This window comes from Cariama cristata, unplaced genomic scaffold (genome assembly GCF_000690535.1).
Source record: "Cariama cristata isolate BGI_N322 unplaced genomic scaffold, ASM69053v1 scaffold15396, whole genome shotgun sequence".
In the NCBI taxonomy this organism is placed as follows: domain Eukaryota; kingdom Metazoa; phylum Chordata; class Aves; order Cariamiformes; family Cariamidae; genus Cariama; species Cariama cristata.
In genome coordinates this window covers 3,678-4,846 of record NW_009621679.1, presented here as the reverse complement: position 1 = coordinate 4,846, position 1,169 = coordinate 3,678, and positions in this window count along the sequence as shown.

Sequence of the window (1,169 nt, the reverse complement as noted above, 5' to 3'; positions counted from 1 at the left end):
CCTGCTGAAAACAAGGTGCTCAGGGTTCTGTCTAGTAAGTCCTCAACATTAGCAACGCAGATGTCACCCCTTCTCCAGGATCTGGTTCCAGAGTTTGACCACTCTCGTGGCAATTTTCTCCCCTTGTATCTACCCAGAATTTCTCATGTTCCAACTTGCATCTCTTGCCCTTTCTCCTGTCCCAGTGCACCTCTGCAAAGAGCCTGGTCCATTCTCCAGCCCTGACCACCTCAGTGGCCTTACTGGACTTGCTCCTGTATGCCACTGTCCTTGTACTGGGGGGCCCAAATCAGACACCTAGCACTTAGTCACACAAGCGCTGGGCAGAGGGACAGGATCCCTCCCTTTGCCCTGCCAGCTGCGTTCCTGCTAACACAGCCTGGGACGCAGTCAGCCTTTGCTGCCTGGGCGCACTGCTAGCTCCTGGGCAACTTGCCCACCTGGACCCTTAGGTATTGGTTTTTTGGTTTTGTGGGGGTTTTTTTGTTTGCAAAGCTGCTTATTAAGTAGTCAGCTCCCAGCCTGTTCCATTGCAAGGGGTTACTGCATCCCTGACGCAGGCCTTTGCTGAGCTTCCTGAGGCTCCTCTCAGCTCATTTCTCCAGCCCATCTCAGACCCCCTGAACAGCAGTGCTGCCCTCCAGTGTATTCACTGCTATGCCCAATTTGGTATTGTCCACACACTTGCTGGTGGAGTGCTTCATCCCGTCATTCAAGCCATGAATAAGATGTTAAACAGTACTGGCCCAAAAGCTGATCCCAGAGGGTTGCCACTAACAACCATACACCAATTTGAATTCAGTGGCCCAAACAATTTTCTGCTCTCACTACCGCTCACTTATCCAGCCCAGCTCTAACCAGCTTGGCTATAAGGATATAAGGATTTTCTCTTAGTGAACACAGGCACATTCTCTGTCCCTATCTGCCTTTCCCAAAGCTTTTTAACTACATGTCTGCCTACCTCTGGGATGGGATACTCCGCACAGCTTTGAAAGGGAACCATCAGCAGGATCTGAGGGGACTGCGGAGGGCGAAAGTGCCTGTCCCAGAGCAAGCAGAACTGAACCAGCTGGTAACAGCAGGCATCAGATAAGCAGAAAGCGATCCGACACTGCAGACAGCTGCAGGAGAGAAGAAACAGGAGATTGTTTTGATCATAATCATTCTTT